This window comes from Saccopteryx leptura, chromosome 4 (assembly GCF_036850995.1).
Source record: "Saccopteryx leptura isolate mSacLep1 chromosome 4, mSacLep1_pri_phased_curated, whole genome shotgun sequence".
Lineage (NCBI taxonomy): Eukaryota > Metazoa > Chordata > Mammalia > Chiroptera > Emballonuridae > Saccopteryx > Saccopteryx leptura.
Window position 1 is genome coordinate 126,653,019 of NC_089506.1, and position 18,612 is coordinate 126,671,630.

Here is an 18,612-nt window from a genome sequence, read left to right on the forward strand (position 1 = left end):
GAACCCATGCAAAGTATCTCATGTCATACATATCTCTCCAGCTGCCTACAGAGAATATAAAGTGTCATCTTCATTTTAAAGGATGACTATTTGTGCTCATATTCTGAAGTACACCAAGGAACAGCTTCATGCTAACTTTCCTTGGCTAAAATACAACCAGTACCATCATTCCTACTCAGACTAGTAAACAGGCTTTTTAAGGTAATGAATTAGATGGCTGTGTCTAGATTTCTTTTTTCCAGATTTACTTTGGATTCTTCTGCTTTTAAGACCCAAAGAAAGTTATACTGAGTTTTTATTAGTAATTCTAGTATGTGTTTATAATAGTTAAAGCGTGATAGGTGAATTTAACATATTAAAAGCATTCTATAGCATTTGCCTGATCAGGCAGTGGCACAGTGGATAGAGTGTCAGAATAAGATGCAGAGTACCCAGGTTCAAAACTCTGAGGTTGCTGGCTTAAGCACAGGCTCATCTGGTTTGAGCACTGCTCACCAGCTTGAGCCAAAGGTCGCTGGCTTGAGCAAGGGGTCACTCAGTCTGCTGTAGTCCCCCCAGTCAAGGCAAATATGAGAAAGCAATCAATGAACAACTAAGGCATCACAATGAAGAACTGGTGCTTTTCATCTCTCTCCATTCCTGTCTGTCTGTCCCTATATGCCCCTCTCTCTGTCTCTGTCATACACACACCAAAAGAGTTCTATAGCATCTGTTCAGAAAAGATTATATACTATACAAACTATGCAAGTCTTACAAAACCATTTTTCAGTGTCTTTTCAACTGAGAAGCATGCTTCTCCTAATGTGGTTCATACTGAGCAAGCTTTGTTTCCAGTTTTTTTATTTTCTTCTACAACTCTCTTTCATTTTTTGCCAATTCTAGGTGAAGTATCTCTATTTCTGGATTTTGTGGGTAGCAGCTCCTAAGTAATGCTTTAAAAAATTCAAAGAACTATTGAAGTGTAGAAAAGAAAGGCTCTTAACATGAATAATTTTTGGCAAAACTTACTTTCTCTAAAACAAAGAGATAAGCAGAACTATCTTTTTCTGAAAAGACTGCCTATTCTTGCCCTTGATGCTGGTTTCCCAGACTCCGGCCTTGGGCTAGCTTTGCAAAGTTGCAGGTGTTCTCAGAATGTTTCTCTCTGTATTAACCCTATAGATCGGGGGTCGGGAACCTATGGCTCACAAGCCAGATGTGACTCTTTTGATGGCTGCATCTGGCTTGCAGACAAATCTTTAATAAAAAAAAGTAATAACGTTAAAAATATAAAACAGGCCCTGGCCGGTTTGCTCAGTGGTAGAGCGTCGGCCTGGCGTGCAGAGGCCCGGGGTTCGATTCCCGGCCAGGGCACACAGGAGAGGCGCCAACTGCCTCTCTACCCCTCCCCCTCTTCTTCCTCTCTGTCTCTCTCTTCCCCTCCCGCAGCCAAGGCTCCATTGGAGCAAAGATGGCCCGGGCGCTGGGGATGGCTCCTTGGCCTTTGCCCCAGGCGCTGGAGTGGCTCTGGTCACGGCAGAGTGATGCCCCGGAGGGGCAGAGCATCGCCCCCTGGTGGGCGTGCCCGGTGGATCCTGGTCGGGCCCATGCGGGAGTCTGTCTGACTGTCTCTCCCCATTTCCAGCTTCAGAAAAATACAAAAATAAATAAATAAATAAATAAATATATATATATATATAAAAAACATTCTCTGGCCTGACCTGTGGTGGTGCAGTGAATAAAGCTGCTCCCCCCCTCTCTATAATGAATAAATAAAATCTTAAAAATATATATATAGCCCTGGCCAGTTGGCTTAGGCTATATATTGTATGTATGTATGTGTGTGTGTGTGTGTGTGTATATATATATATATATATATATATATTTATTTATATATATATTTTTTTATTTATATATATAAAACATTCTTGCCTGACCTGTGGTGGCACAGTGGATAAAGCGTCGACCTGGAAATGCTGAGGTCGCCAGTTCGAAACCCTGGGCTTGCCTGGTCAAGGCACATATGGGAGTTGATGCTTCCAGCTCCTCCCCTCGCCCCCCCATCTCTCTCTCCTCTCTCTGTCTCTGTCTCTCTCTCTCTCCCTCCCTCTCTCTCTCCTCTCTAAAAATGAATAAATAAATTAAAAAAAATTATAAAACATTCTCATGTATTACAATCCATTCATTTTGTACCGCTCATGTTCATGGTTGGGGGTGGCTGGAGCCAGTCACAGCTGTCCTCGGGACAACACCAAATTTTTATTGGATAATGTGTAACATACACGGGTCATTGTATGGCTCTCACAGAATTACATTAAAAAATATGTGGCGTACGCCCTGGCTGTTTGGCTCAGTGGTAGAGTGTCGGCCTAGCGTGCGGAGGACCCGGGTTCGATTCCCGGCCAGGGCACACAGGAGAAGCGCCCATTTGCTTCTCCACCCCTCTGCCGCGCCTTCCTCTCTGTCTCTCTCTTCCCCTCCCGCAGCCAAGGCTCCATTGGAGCAAAGATGGCCCGGGCGCTGGGGATGGCTCTGTGGCCTCTGCCTCAGGCACTAGAGTGGCTCTGGTCGCAACATGGCGACGCCCAGGATGGGCAGAGCATCGCCCCCTGGTGGGCAGAGCTTCGCCCCATGGTGGGCGTGCCGGGTGGATCCCGGTCGGGCGCATGCGGGAGTCTGTCTGACTGTCTCTCCCTGTTTCCAGCTTCAGAAAAATGCAGAAAAAAAAAATATATATATGTGGCGTTCATGGCTCTCTCAGCCAAAACGGTTTCCGACCCCTGCTATAGATAAACATTGTAAGAAAGCTTGTTTCACTGCTTTGTTTTACTGTTATGCTTTCTCCCCTCCCCATTCCTCAGTCAGAATGTAATTTTCCCTATAAAAGCCAGCCCCAAACTCTGTTTGCAGCCGCATTGATTTGAATGACTTAGGGCTCCATGTGGTCCACGCAGCCAGCAAAGTAGACTCCTAAATTTCTTAATTTGGCTAATTGATTGTGTGTGTGGCAAGACGTTTGTTTCTCACTGTTCCATTATAACATATGGAGGCCCCAATGAGATAAGAGCAAGAGAAGAGTCCTTTGGACTCATTTGACTTTTTGTCTTTGCGACACAAGCAGGGAGCTTAGCTCCTTGGCCTGATTCTTGGGAGCAGAAATCTAGCAGGGGAGGTGCTATCTGAGACATTCCAGGGCCCCACTGGTTTTTTTCTGCCAGACCAACAGTCAGCTGTAGACAGTCAACATGCCCATCCACCCATTTGGAGTCATCAAGAAAGCCTCCGGAGGTAAGCAAAGCAGATTTGCAATCTGCTCAGTCTGTGGTTTGTTTGTTTGTGGCTAGCCATCTGTACTATTGTGATCGAGGGTCAGACGTGACTGAACTCACACAATAGGCTCTCCAGTGCCAAGACATTGGAGGAGGGTTATTTGGAAGAGGGATTTGTGAGCTCTTGGGAAGACAGTTGATGGGACTGAGTCCCACCTCAAGCTTCCCAGAACATGTTTGGATTTGCTCTCATATGTTTGTCTTCTGCTTATTTTGCCACTTTTGTTTATTTTTACAAGATATCCTAAAAGACATCTCCTGGTTTGGTCCCTCTTCAGAATCTCCTTCCTGCATTCTTCTCTGGATAGAAGACCTTTATTTTTCAAGGGTCCCTCTCTGATTTTACTCCTGCCAAGCTCTCATTCTTCACTTTTGTTTTGCTATTCTGTCCCTGTGTTGAAAACCCCTGAGTGACTGTGTGAATAAGGAGCTCAGGTACCTGAGCCTGAGTTTCCAGTGTTTGGCTCTTCACGGGCACCCCCTTTCCTTTTGTCTGGATGTTCTTTGTCCTTTGGTTCTCCAGGATATGATTCATCAGCGGTCATTTTAGAGAATTGGCACAAACCTCAGTTCTTGATCCCTTTTGTGGTCTTGGGAAGTTCATTTGTACTCATATTGTTTGTAACAATGGGGGAAGGGCAAAGTAAGAGTCAACTCCTCTTGAGTGTATGCTTAAGAATTTCAAAATTGGATTTTCTGATGATTATAGTGTAAAACTAAGCAAGGGGAGACTTTGAACTCTTTGTAAACTGGAATGGCCATCCTTTAAGGTAAAGTGGCCAAAGCAGGGCTCATTAGATCCTAGAGATGTCGGAGCTGTATGGAATGTAATAGCTAAGCCACTGGGCCACCCAGACCAGTTCCATATATAGATCAGTGGAGGGCTCTAGTAGAGAACCCCCCTCCCTGGATGAAAGGCTGATAACAAAACGGTCATCATGTTTTGTTAGCAACAGCCCCTAAATCAGACAAGAATGTTCCTGTTTTATAAGCTGTTTAGGAAGGTTCAGGATTGCCCCCTCCATATATTTTTCCTCTATCAGCTCCACCTGCTTGGAAAGCCCAGAGCCAGTACCTAGACAGACTAGGAGGCAAGAAGAAAAAAAGGAAGCAGAGCCCCTCTTACCCTTAAGAGAAGCGCCATTAGCAGAGGGGAGAGAGAGAGACAAGCCTTATCTTGTCTACGTTCCTTTTTCCTCTAATGACTTGTATAATTGGAAGGCTCAGAATCCCCCTTTCTCAGAGAAGCCTCAGGCTCTAACAGGACTGTTAGAATCTGTGCTGTACACACATCACCCACCTGGGATGATTGCCAGCAGCTTTTAGTTACTTTGTTTACTACTGAAGAGAGAGAAAGAATCAAATCAAAGGCTAGAAAAGCTGTAATGTTGGGGAGAAGTGGCTCTGAGGAAGACAATTGGGATCACCTTGATAAGGTGTTCCCCATGGTCCAGCCTAATTAGGACCCTAGCACTACTGTGGGACAGAAGGCTTTGAACACTTTTCACCAGTTTCGGTTAGCAGGGATCAGGGGAGCTGCTAAGAAACCCATGAATTTGTCTAAGGCAGGGGTCTCAAACTCACGGCCCGCAGGCCGCATGTGGCCCACCGAACAATTTTGTGCGGCCCCCAGACTAATCCATGAAGTTCAAAATATTTTGGATAAAATTAAGTAAGCCTAGGGGCCTACTTGTATTTTTCATTTCTCTAGCATCCTAGCTAGATATTAGCTTAGTTAACAGCAGTTGTGATGTGAACTATAGTTTCTGGTCGTTTTGTGACACTGAGTAAACTGCATGTACGATTGTGCTTGTTGTACTGATTTTTTTTTGTTTTCAACTGCAGTGAGAAAAGTGTTGCGTAACAGTTGCCTTTTGTAGACCTAGTGCGGCCCGCCGAACAGCTGTGATCTTGCTCTGTGGCCCACATGCTGAGTTGAGTTTGAGACCCCTGGTCTAAGGTGTCGGAGGTTATCCAGGGCCCCCAGGAAACTCCCTCAGCTTACTTAGAGAGACTGCAAGAAGATTACATGGTCTACACACCTCTAGACCCTGAAGCATCAGAGAATGCTAGGGCAGTTAACTTAGCTTTTGTGTCACAGTCCACTCCAGATATCAGGAGGAAGCTACAAAAATTAGAAAGCTTCCCGGTGATAGTAATTTCCCAATTGTTAGAAATAGCTCGGAAAGCTTATAATAACAGAGACACCCTTGAGGAAAAACAGACTAAGAAAATAACAAAGGTAGATGTAGCTGTTTTAGAACAGCAGAATAAGAAGAAATGGAAGCCTAAGTTAAGGAGAAATCAGTGCACTCATTGTAAAGAAGAAGGACATTGGAAGAAAGACTGTCCAAAGCTGAAAGGAAGGTCACAGCAGACCCCAAGAATCCTTAATCTAAAAGAAGACTGATGGAGCCAGGTCTCCATACCTGTAAGCCTTTACAAGTAGGAGAATACCTGGCAGATTTCCTCACTAGCATTAGAGCTTTGTCGGAAGCCAATCAACGACTGCTGGCTGACAAGGTCACAGCAGGAGAAGATCCACAACTGCTGGCTGACAAGGTCACAGCAGAAGAAGATCCACAACTGCTGGCTGACAAGGTCACAGCAGGAGAAGATCCACAACTGCTGGCTGACAAGGTCACAGCAGGAGCAGATCCACAACTGCTGGCTGACAAGGTCACAGCAGGAGAAGATCCAAAACTGCTGATTGACAAAATCACAGCAGAGAAGACCAATGGCTGCTGGTTGACAAAGTCACTGCAGTGAAGATCAATGGCTGCTGGTTGACAAAGTCACCACAGAGAAAAGGTACAATGATACTTTCCTCTTTGACCTTTTGAATTAATTTGGCCTTATATCCCCCCTTTTCTGGGTGTGTGCTATCATTTATGGCACAGGGATAATAGTACCGTGCTTTCCCTGTAGATTCATAGTAATTCCTTTGGAAATGAGACAGAGGGTGTGAGTTCCACAGAAAAGCCTGTAAGCCCCTTTGCCTGGGCTCATAGACATAAGAGGCTGGCTATGATATCCCTCGAAAAGGGTTAAATTTGTAGGATAATTTCTTCTTATTAATCATGTTAGAAAAATAGATTGTGACTTATGAATAGGTAGGAAACAGTAACTATACACAGAAGCACCTTTCAGCCTTCACTTAATTCATCAATTTACCTCCCTAACCTTTTCATGTGGTAGAGTAAAGAAACTTTCTTTTCTTCTTGCATACCTGACCTGCAAGTGGTGGAACACTTTGAGGAAAATAAAGTTAGAACTTAACTAGTGTATGAATATAGTAGATAAATAAAATTGACTAGACAATAGGATCTTAGGTAAGGTAGAGTTATTGATCAGTACTGACCTTTCAGAAGTTTGTACCAATATTGTTATTGCTGTTCAAGTTATTGTATAACTGTACTATGAATGACTTACCACCTGATTTATAGCTTATATAAATGAATTAACTGTTACCTAGAAATATGTAACCATAGTGAAACAAAAACAATTATTAATCAATGTATTCAAAATACCATGTAATTGTAACTTAGTGTATGTGTATAAAAATAAAGCTAGACCAGCATTTGGCAGAGATGCCTGGCAGTAAATGCTAAAGAGAAAAAGGAAAAAGGAATCCGGCTCTCTCACTTGATTTGTGCCTATGCCGTCACTTCCTGTGGGACCCCTGGATTCCCCCCGGGGCTGGACCCCCGCAGACTTCTCACTCTGTTCTCACTGCCCTCCTCGGACTGCTCTCAGGGAAGCAAGTATTCATATTAAGAAACTGTTAGAAGCTGGTATTCTTGTTCCTTGCCAATCCCAATAGAATACTTCTTTACTGCCTGTCCAGAAGCCAGGCACCAAAGACTATTGTCCAGTCCAGGACTTATGGGAGGTAAATAAATGGGTTGAGACAATACACCCAACTGTGCCTAACCCCTGTAAGTCAGCCCATCTTTGCCTTCAAGTACAATAGAATGACCCAAAGGCAGGCACCTCAGGACAACTAACCTGGACCAGATTACCACAGGGCTTCAAAAATTCACCGACCCTCTTTGGTGAGGCATTACATCAGGATCTATTATACTAACCTTCCACCAGGAACATCCGGATGCACGCTGCTGCAGTACACAGATGATTTGCTTCTAGCTGCGGAAACGAAGGTAAGCTGTTGGACAGCCACTGAGGGGCTTTTACAAACACTGCAGACTCTGGGGTACCAAGTGTCAGCTAAACAGACACAACTCTACACCTCCAAGATGACCTATCTAGGCTACCACACTGAGGCGGGGAAGCGTACTCTCTCCTCCAGTCGTATAGAGGCAATCCTTCGAATTCCAACCCCCACTAGCAAGAGACAAGTTTGATAATTTCTCAGGACAATTGGATATTGCAGGTTGTGGATCCCAAGGTTTGTAGAGATAGCCAAGCCTTTCTACTCCTGTACAGCAGGAACCCAAGAGTTAATTTGGACAGATAAGGAAGAAGAACCTTTTGAAACCCTCAAGAAGGCCCTCACTAAGGCCCCTGCCTTAGTTTTGCCAAAGATTACCAAACTTTTCCAGCTGTTTGTTCATGAAAGCAAGGGAATAGCAAAAGGGGTTTTGACCCAAACTTTAGAGACATGGCTCAGGCTTATTGCTTATCTGTCTAAGTGGCCAGACCCTGTTGCATTTAGATGGCCAAACTGTCTCCGAGCCAAAGCAACCACTACCATACTGGAAGGAGGCAGATAAATTAACCATGGGGCAAGAACTGTTCCTGACAACCCCACATGCAGTAGAGACTTGGCTTAAAGGAACTCCAGAAAGATGGATATCTAAGGCTAGGATCACGCAGTATCAAGCCCTGCTCATGGATCAGCCTCGCATTAAGTTTGTCCAGGTGCAGGCTATCAGCCCAGCAAGCCTGATGCCTGACAAAGAACCAAGCATCCCTTGAATGATTGCTCTGAAGTGTTAGACTGTTCAAACTGCAAAACCAAACCTTACTGATGTACATCCATTTAATGCAAAAATACAGCTATTCACTGATAGCAGCAGTTTTGTCCTAGAGAGAGTTCAATATACTGGAGCGGCTGTAGTAACTCCTGATGAGACCGTATGGGCCCAAGCCTTGCCCCATGGGACCTCAGCTCAGTGGGCAGAATTTATCGCTCTCACCCAAGTGGGCCAAAAGAAAGAAGGTCAACATTTACACTGACAGTACGTATGCTTTTGCTACTGTCCATGTTCATATAGCAATGTATAAGGAGAGAGGATTCCTGACATCTGCTGGTAAGGACATTAAAAACAAAGAAGAGATTTTAGCTTTACTAGAAGCTACTTGGGTGCTGGAAACTGTAGCCCTTATTCATTGCCCAGGACACCAGAAATAGGACTCAATAGAGGCAAAAGGAAATTGGGCAGCAGATAAAGCAGCCAATGAAGTCACTTTAAATCCAGTAGGGCCTTTAGAAATCTTAGTGACTTTAATAAAATGCTTATTGCTAGAGATGCCTTTTTATAAACAACCAGAGGAGGATTCTGCTGTAAGAAAAAGAATACCTAAAAATACAGAAGGTTAGTTAGAATTGCCAGACAAAAAACCATTCTTACCTGAAGCCCTGAGCAGAGAGGATATCAGTCAGCTACATCAAGCTACTCATTAAGACCAAACTGAGCTAATAGAATTATTTAAGAAAAATTACTACTTACCAGACTTAGAAGCTATTTCAGAAAGCATAGTGTCCAAGTGTCTAATTTGTGCCCAAGTAAACGCTAAACAATATAGAGAAGTTATAAAGAAAAATAGGTATAGCGAAACTTTCCCAGGAAAACATTAAAAGATAGATAAAGCTGCCAGCAAGGGATATAAGTATCTATTAGTTTTTACTGACACCTTTTAAGGATAGGTAGAGGTTTTTTCTGCTAGAAATGAGACTTCAATAACAGTTGTTAAGCAATTACTATATAAAATTATTTCCAGATTTAGCTTGCCCATTAATATAGGGTCCAATAATGGGCCTGCATTTGTATCTAAGGTCTCACAGCTGGTAGGAAAGGCACTCAACATTAATTAGAAATTACATTGTGCTTACAGGTCTCAGAGTTCAGTTCATTCTTTCAACTTGTTTCAAGCTCTGAAGTCCTAACTAAATTCATTTTAGAAACGGGTGAAGACTGGACTGACTTACTCCCCCTAGTTTTGCTGAAGCTAAATATACCCCCTACTGGGAAAAATTCACCCCACATAGAATTGTATTAGGCAGGGTGATGCCCCTACTCCCTAGGCTCCCATGAAGACCCCCTCGGAGATGGAGATGGTGTAAATGGATCCCACCAACCCCTGTAAGTTGACTCTGAGAAGGACAACATGTCCTGATCCAGCCACAAGCCAGAAGTGGCTGGTCTACATACAACAGAAGCTTGAGGAACCTCGCTGGGGGACTTCAATATAATTGAACTTTGGGAAGGGGGGGAGCTTGAGTCAGGGGAAGGCCAGAGCGAGTCATCTTAAGAGTTAATTCATATGCTGCAATAAGTCATAAAGAAGGGGGCATAAGTCCCTTTGCTAAGAAAAAAAGTGTCCTGCCCTGGCCGGTTGGCTCAGCGGTAGAGCGTCGGCCTAGCATGCGGAGGACCCGGGTTCGATTCCTGGCCAGGGCACACAGGAGAAGCGCCCATCTGCTTCTCCACCCCCCCTTCTCCTTCCTCTCTGTCTCTCTCTTCCCCTCCCGCAGCCAAGGCTCCATTGGAGCAAAGATGGCCCGGGCGCTGGGGATGGCTCTGTGGCCTCTGCCTCAGGCGCTAGAGTGGCTCTGGTCGCAACATGGCGACGCCCAGGATGGGCAGAGCATCGCCCCCTGGTGGGCAGAGCTTCGCCCCATGGTGGGCGTGCCAGGTGGATCCCGGTCGGGCGCATGCGGGAGTCTGTCTGACTGTCTCTCCCTGTTTCCAGCTTCAGAAAAATGCAAAAAAAAAAAAAAGAAAGAAAAAAAGTGTCCTGTAACTTACATCTTTGTAATTATAATCATCAAGAAGAAATATGTTAACTGAAGCCTGGGTCTTCCTACTTCTGTTGCAGTTTGTCATTTCAGGGAAAGGAAGTTGAAAAAACTAAGGCCCAAACTTTCATTCATCCTGAAAACCACATGTATACTGTGCACCCCATGTGTGCAGGTCTCTTCGTTACCAGGTTCAAGGATTGTTGGGTGATCGGGAAAATGCGACAGAGTAGGCAGATGTTACAACTCCCACCTCTCAGAACCAAAGTGGATTAAAACTTAATTTAGGAACAATCATCTTGAAAAACCAACTTTGAACTAAACTAAGAGGAATCTATAACCAAGCATCACCGAAGAAGCCACACGGAGACTGGTAGGAAGGGTGGAGATGCGGAAAGGACTGCCCTGCTCCCAGTGGTGAGAGGTGGCCCAGAGGGTCTCTCATGCAGGATGGGTTGTCCGGAGAGTTGTGGGTCCTCAGCCCCAGGACTGGACCAGAACCCCAGTCTGGAGCTCCAGAGACTAGAGAAGGTGTATGGACAGTATTTAGCTGAAAGAAGAACTGAGTTACTATTTGTGAGAGGGAGACAGAACTCTCAGACCCAGGTTTTGCCTTAATGGGAATGCACAGAAAACCTCATTCGCAGCCACTTACTCGGGGCTCCAGGAGCAGGAAGCACTGAGAGGACTGGAGGTACGAGAGGAGAGTGTATTCTTGGGGGCACAGGGAGAGACTGTAGAACAGCCATCCGCCCTGTACTGGGTCACTCCCTAAACCTAAAGTGGTCATTTTTCCTGGGAGAACCAAGCCAGCAAAGGGAAGCAATTACCCCACCCACCAGAGGCTCTCCTGCTCCAGTCAGTGCAGAGAGACACTTAGAAGCAGGAGGCACATCAGGGACACAGGGTTTAAGTGCTGAGGTCTGGCATACACTGCCCCCCACAAACTGCTGAGTACCCTCTGAAGGGTGGGAGGGCCTGGCTGCTGCAGCAGCCCCAGTGCTTGGCCAGCATGGTGGCGGGGTCAGAGCCCAGTGGGGCAACCTGTGTGGTGGCAGCAGCAGGGGATGGAGCCCAGTGGCCTGTGCAGTGATGGCGAGGGGGGAGACTGGAGAGGAATCCCTGCGCACGCCCTTGGGGCAGAGACTGGAGAGGCAGACTGTGCACCTATGGGGGGCAGAGCCCAGCAAGGCAAGGAGTCCCCTGTGCCCATTGGGCAGCCCCACAGGGCAGCTTGAGCTGTGGCTCATAAGCCTGCGAGCCTGCAAGCTGGCATGCCTGGCAGTGTTGGTGCCTGAGTGCTTGAGGAGGCTCCAGCAGCTGGGGACTGGTGGAAAGAACACATCTTGGGAATAGAGAGGCCACACACACTGTCCAAGAGTAGATAAAAGCCAGCCTAGGAGTTCAGCTAATATTTACAATGGCATCAGGGCCCAGCAGAGGCAGCCACAAATTCTGGATGACCTGTAGCTCCAAGAAGGTTGCTAAGGGCCAGTCGTAAGCAGTAACCCCCACTAGTCTGCACCAGGTTCTGGCCAGGGAGGTCCAGGGCTTGTACATCCAGCATCCAGATACAAAGAGCATCAGCTCCGGACCTAACAACCCTATTTAGAGAGGTATCTTAAAAAAAAAAAAAACCCACACACACCTGACCCAGCTAAGACATAGAAAACACTGACACAAGTAACAAAAAGAGCAGTAGCAGCAGACAAGTAGCCCACAGCGGATTACAGATAATATCTAAGGCCAGCCCCAAAAGATTTAGAAACAACACAACTGAAAGCTGGAGGCAGATGACACCAACCATATACTCAGCTAGCTATACAAACAACACATCCAAAGGATCAGTCTATACAGAGACAAAATGGGAAGACAGAGAAATGCAATTTAAATGAATCAACAAGAGAAATCCCCAGAAAAAGCACTGAATGAGATGGAAATAGCCAAGATACTGGATACAGAGTTTAGAATAATGATTGTTAGGATGCTCAAGGATCTTAGAGCAACAAGAGATGGACATAATGAGCACCTAAACAAAGAGATAGTAAGCATCAAAAAGGACATTGAAATGATAAAAAAGAATTAGACAGAAATGACACACACAATATCAGAAATGAAGACTACACCAGAAGGAATTAAAAGCAGGCTGGATGAAGCAGAGGATAAAATTAGCAATTTAAATGACAAGATAAGTGAAAGCACTGAAGCAGAACAGCAAAAATAAATAAATAAATAAATAAATAAATAAATAAATAAATAAAAGAGAGAGAGAGAATCAAAAAGTCTGAGGAAATTCTAAGAGAGCTCTGTGACAACATGGAAAAACATCATATCATAGGGGTTCCTGAAGGAGAAGAGAAAGAACAACGAATAGAGAACCTGATTGAAGAAATCATAGCTGAAAACTTCCCTAAATTGATAAAGGAAAAAAATCACACAAGTTCAAGAAGCACAGAGAATCCCATTAAAGAGGAACCCAAAGAGACCTACACCAAGGCACATTATAATTAAAATACCAAAGCTAAGAGATAAAGAAAAAATGCTAAGAACACCAAAAGAAAAGCAGTCAGTCACCTATAAAGGAACCCCCATGAGGATGACATTTGACTTTTTAACAGAAACACTTGAGGCCAGAAGGGAATGACAAGAAATATCCAAAGTAATGCAAAACAAGAGCCTACAACCAAGACTTCTTTATCTAGCAAGGCTATTGTTTAAAATTGAAAGAGAAATAAAGAGCTTCCCAGACCAAAAAACAAAACAAATAAAAAAAAAACCCTCAAGGAATTCATTACAACAAACCAATGTTGCAAGAAATGTTAAGGGGCCTGTTTTAAACAGAACAAAGGGGGGGGGGGGAAATCTAGTAAAACAGAAATGTAAATTTAAAGAATAAAATGGCTGCCTGACCAGTGGATAGGGTGTTGGACTGGGATGTGGATGACCCAGGTTCGAGACCCTGAGGTCACCAGCTTTAGCATGAACTCATCCGGTTTGAGCAAAGCTCACCAGCTTGGACCCAAGGTCACTGGCTTGAGCAAGGGGTTACTCGGTCTGCTGTAGCCCCACAGTCAAGGCACATATGAGAAAGCAATCTACGAACAACTAAGGTGTCACAATGAAAAACTAATGATTGATGCTTCTCATCCCTCTCCGTTCCTGTCTGTCTGTCCCTATCTATCCCTCTCTTTGACTCCCTCTCTGTCTCTGTAAAAAAAAAAAAAAAAGAATAAAATGGCTGCCGCGGACGCGGCTCCTAATAATGGTGTGGAATTAAGGAAACACACTTTGTCAAAACAAAAACGATGGGACCGGGAGGACTCCTCAAACTGCCGGGCAGTATCTGAGTGCCTCATAGCTCCAGTTCACTTTATTATATAGACCTATGCAAATCAAGGACCCTGATACAAAGTTGCACATCAAAGGCTAAGACAGGAACTCTCCCAAGGCAAAAACAGGATACATTAGTGAAATTTACAAACATCTGAAACAAACAAAGAGTCAGAGGAAGGGCATGTATATTGCTTCCTGCAACCCAAGGAAGCAAGTGGAGTGGGTGCAAATACTCAGCATCAAAGCCAAATATAGAGATGGAGGGGGTAGAACTTAGCCCCCTTCCAAGCCTCGAATCTATAATGGCTTTTTGCCATTAACGGTCCACAAATGGCAATAAACAACTACATATCAATAATAACCTTAAATGTAAATGGATTAAATGCTCGAATCAAAAGACATAGGGTAGGTCTGACCTGTGGTGATGCAGTGGATAAAGCGTTGATGTGAAACACTGAGGTCGTCGGTTCGAAACCCTGGGCTTGCCTGGTCAAGGCACATATGGGAGTTGATGCTTCCTGCTCCTCCCCCTTCTCTCTCTCGCTCTCTCTTACTCTTTCCCTCTCTCTCTCTCTCTCTCCTCTCTGAAAAATTAATAAAGTCCTTAAAAAAAAGACATAGGGTAGCTGTGTGGATAAGAAAACAGGACCCAGTCACACACTGTCTACAAGAGACCCACCTCAAAACCAAAGATACACATAGACTGAAAGTAAAGGGATGGAAAGAAATATTTCATGCAAATGGAAATGAAAAAAACAGCTAGGGTGACAATACTTATATCTGACAAAATAGCCATTAAAACAAAGGCTCTAGTAAGGGATAAAGAAGGTCACTACATAATGATAAAGGGAGCAATCCAACAGGAAGATATAACCATTATAAATATCTATGTGCCTAATATAAGAGCACTTAAATATATAAAGTAGATTTTGATGACATAAAGGGTGAGATCAACAGCAATATTATAATAGTAGGGGATTTCAATACCCCACTATCATCAATGGATAGATCCTCAAGATAGAAAATTAACAAAGAAACAGCAGCCTTAAAGGACACACTAGATCAACTGGATTTAATAGATATCTTCAGAACCTTTCACCCTAAAGCATCAGAATATACATTCTTTTAAAGTGCTCATGGTACATTCTCTAGGATAGACCACAAAATGAGTCTGAATAAATTTAAGAAGATTGAAATCATATCAAGCATCTTCTCTGATCACAATGGCATAAAACTAGAAATCAACTACAATAGAAAAACTGAAAAACATTCAAACACTTGGAAACTAAATAGCATGTTATTAAATAATGAGTGAGTTAATAATGAGATCAAGGAAGAAATAAAAAAATTCCTTGAAACAAATGAAAATGAACATACAACAACTCAAAATTTATGGAACACAGCAATAGCAGTCCTGAGAGGGAAGTTCATTGCATTATAGGCATACCTTAAGAAGCAAGAAAAAACTCAAACAACTTAACCCTGCATCTAAAAGAACTAGAAAGAGAACAGCAAGTAAAGTCCAGAGGAAGTAGAAGGAAGTGTTGTATTCAGGGTCTCATAAACAGGAGCTGCAAAAGAATAAGACAGCAACAATATTGCAAGTGGAGGACCCCAATCTATCTAAGATTAAGGTGCCTTGGAGAGAACAGCTGTCCAATTTATTAAGCAGAAATATGTCATCTTGCATAAGAAACTAACAAGTGGCCCTGGCCAGTTGGCTCAGCGGTAGAGCATGGGCCTGGCGTGCAGGAGTCCCAGGTTCGATTCCCGGCCAGGGCACACAGGAGAAGCGCCCATCTGCTTCTCCACCCCTCCCCCTCTCCTTCCTCTCTGTCTCTCTCTTCCCCTCCCACAGCCAAGGCTCTGTCTGACTGCCTCCCTGTTTCCAGCTTCGGAAAAATGGAAAAAAAAAAAAAAAAGAAACAAGCAGTGTACAATTCTATTATTTACTTTCACAAAACTGATTAGATTACTCTTACCCTTTCTGAGACATAGCATCACACCATCTGCTGTCTGAATCCTGACCTGCAGAAAGCTCCAGCAGGGCCAAGCATTGTTCCCTTGAGCCTTCTCTGGGTGTGACTGCCTTCAGTCATTTACGCTTGGTTTCAACCTTCACTTTCTCAGGATGGGAACAGAAAGTCACTTGGTGCTTTGGCTTTCCTCCAACATCTCTCCCCCCTTACTTTAATTCATTCTGCAACATTATGGTGTACAAGGAGGCTTGTCCTTCAGAACAATGCAGGTCGCTTCTGCTCTTTCTCCAGACTAAGCAAATACAAAAACATAAAACAGCAATGACAATTAATGCACTTATTATAGAAACTTCTAATAATTGTAAATGTTTAACAGGGTTTAGTTCAGATAATCCATCAGCAATACTACTTAATAAAGGTGCAGTAGAAAGCACTTTCAGTTTTTCTCTGAAAGTGTCATATATATCTTGTTGCAATTGTATTTTCATAGATATATTACCTTGATTAAGCAAATGTCTTCTAACTTTATTCCAAGAAAAATGTCTCATTATATGGATGTGGGGTTACACAAAAGGCAGTAATGTTCCAACCACATTTAAATTTTATTTGATGTTGTAAGTTTACCAATTGATTTGATCTCCCAATAGTAGTACTACTGCCTGTTGTAAATCCACTATTTGACTCTCAATACAATTATCAATCAACCTTTGGCTATTCCATAATTTTTCAGAGTATTCATGCCAGTTTTGCACAAACTCTGTATTTTGCATAGACTGATGAAGAGCTATTCCTGCTGCTGTGGCAGTGGGTGTAATAGCTATAGTTCCCATAATGGTAGTGATTAACATACTTATGAAACATTTTCCTCTGCGTAATATCTTCTTTAGAGCCTCATCTATTAAATATTTATACATTTCAGGTGACTTTTGCCATCATCTATGCATCTGATCAGAAATCCAGACTCCTGTTCTAGCTTTAAGTATATACACAGAATCAATAGATTGATTATAATTAATAGAGGAATTGAGACATGTGTAAAAAGAACAATACACACAGTAATGAGATTAATTGATTCATTCCAGAACACAGGACTAATCATGAACATATAAGGCAGACGTACACAGGCCTGTATATTATGAGCTTCATTGCATGTAAATGTCAACGAATAGGTTCCTCACTGATAAATACGTGAACCATTCCATGCATTCATATGATGTAAACCTATTCCAATTTTCCATAAATCTATATGTATAGGTCCTCCTATAAAGTAAAGAGCTGAGGGAATCATTCCTCCACCGTGCCATACAATAGGCTCTCCAGTGCTATTGGTAAATATGGTCTTCTTCCCTTTTTTCTAGGTTAACGTATGTAAAAAATATTTGGTCCAAGCATAGTCAACTGGGCCTAATCAATGATGCTCCCATAGGAAGTATTAAGAAGTACTCTTCCAGTTTCTCCTTTACATGTTTCCCACATTATCCAACTGTCTATACCAGTGGTAGTCAACCTGGTCCCTACTGCCCACTAGTGGGCATTCCAGCTTTCATGATGGGCAGTAGCGAAGCAACCAAAGTATAAATAAAAAGATAGATTTAACTATAGTAAGTTGTTTTATAAAGATTTATTCTGCCAAACTTAGCGAAAATATGACATAAAGTACTTGGTAGTAATTATTATTATATGCTTTAACTTGTAACTTTGCTTTATAAATTTTATAAAGTAAAGTTACTTCCCTACTTTATAAATCACCATTACTGTGGAACCAGTGGGCAGTTAAAAAATTTTACTACTAACAGAGATACAAAAATGGGTGGTAGGTATAAAAAGGTTGACTACCCCTGATTTATACCATTAGCACACCTTTGTTGACAATTAGGAAGATTGGGAGCACTATCAGTGGTGCCATTAGATGACTCATTCTGAAAGGTCTACCCTCATAATATACATAGAATAAGGTGATGTGACCTTTTTTGTATAATAGATCACCAACTCTGTGATTTTATCTTTAGGGAATGACCTCCTTCACCTATAAAATGGGTAATACAGCCTGACCAGGTGGTGGTGCAGTGGATAGAGCGTTGGACTGAGATGAGGAAGGACTCAGGTTCGAGACCCTGGGGTTGCCAGCTTGAGCGTGGGCTCATCTGGCTTGAGCAAAAAGCTCCCTAGCATGGACCCAAGGTCACTGGCTCAAGGGGGGGTTGCTCAGTCTGCTGAAGGCCCGTGGTCATGGCACATATGAGAAAGCAATCAATGAATAACTACGGTGTCACAACAAAAAACTGATGATTGATGCTTCTCAGCTCTCTCTGTTCCTGTCTGTCTGCCCTTATCTATTCCTCTATATGACTCTCTCTCTGTCCCTGTAAAAAAATTAAAAAATAAAAATTTAATAAAAAAATAAAAATTTAAAAATGGGTAATACATATGAGCCCACAGTATACTTTCATACAACCTGTCCTTCTGTTGTAAAGTACTGTACCTCACTTCCATGGTAGAGACACCAAGTCCAGATGAATTTTGAAGGATTTTATTAAAAGGAGGACATTTATTAATATGCTGGCCGCATCTGACTGACACAGGGCATATCTGACCCAAATCGTGCAGCCCCAAATGTATCTCAGAGGCTGGTTATATACCCTTTGATCACACACAGGTTGGGGAGAGCATGACAGCATGACACAATCATTAACAAGATCATAACATTTGTCTAAGGCAGTGGTCCCCAACCGTTTTTGGGCCACGGACTGGTTTAATGTCAGAAAAGATTTTCACAGACCAGCCTTTAGGGTGGGATGGATAAATGTATCATGTGACCAAGACAAGCGTCAAGAGTGAGTCTTAGATGGATGTAACAGAGGGAATCTGGTCATTTTTTAAAAATAAAACATCATTCAGACTTAAATATAAATAAAATGGAAATAATGTAAGTTATTTATTCTTTCTCTGCGGACCGGTACCAAATGGCCACGGACAGCTACTGGTCTGCGGCCCAGGGGTTGGGGAACAC

At 43.1% G+C, this 18,612-nt stretch overlaps 1 pseudogene; it reads right to left on the reverse strand.

The window, feature by feature from the left end:
* Window positions 1-798: 798 nt before the first annotated feature.
* Window positions 799-18,612, reverse strand: part of LOC136403316 (c-Myc-binding protein pseudogene) — a 113,185-nt pseudogene continuing 95,371 nt past the window's right edge.